Here is a 490-nt window from a genome sequence, read left to right as displayed (position 1 = left end):
TCAAGCAGCTAGTAAGCAGTCAAGCCAGGTCTCAAACCAAAGTCTGTCTGACGCCATGATGCCCCTCTTTTTAAAATAATTAATCTTACTTTATTACATTCTAATTCTTTTTTTGTTTGTTTTTTGTTTTTTTGAGACAGAGTCTCGCTCTGTCGCCCAGGCTGGAGTGCAGTGGCACAATCTCGGCTTACTGCAAGCTCCACCTCCTGAGTTCATGCCATTCTCCTGCCTCAGCCTCCTGAGTAGCTGGGACTACAGGCGCCTGCCACCATAACCAGAGAATTTTTTGTATTTTCTGTAGAGACGGGGTTTCACCATGTTAGCCAGGATTGTCTCAATCTCCTGACCTCGTGATCCGCCCACCTTGGCCACCCAAAGTGCTGCAATTACAGGCATGAGACACTGCGCCCAGCCTACATTCTAATTCTTTTAAATATGGTTTCTCCAATGTGATGTACAAGCTGATTTCCCATTATTCCGAATATATTTT

This window comes from Mandrillus leucophaeus, unplaced genomic scaffold (assembly GCF_000951045.1).
Source record: "Mandrillus leucophaeus isolate KB7577 unplaced genomic scaffold, Mleu.le_1.0 Scaffold432, whole genome shotgun sequence".
In the NCBI taxonomy this organism is placed as follows: domain Eukaryota; kingdom Metazoa; phylum Chordata; class Mammalia; order Primates; family Cercopithecidae; genus Mandrillus; species Mandrillus leucophaeus.
Note: the sequence above shows the minus strand (reverse complement) of the source record.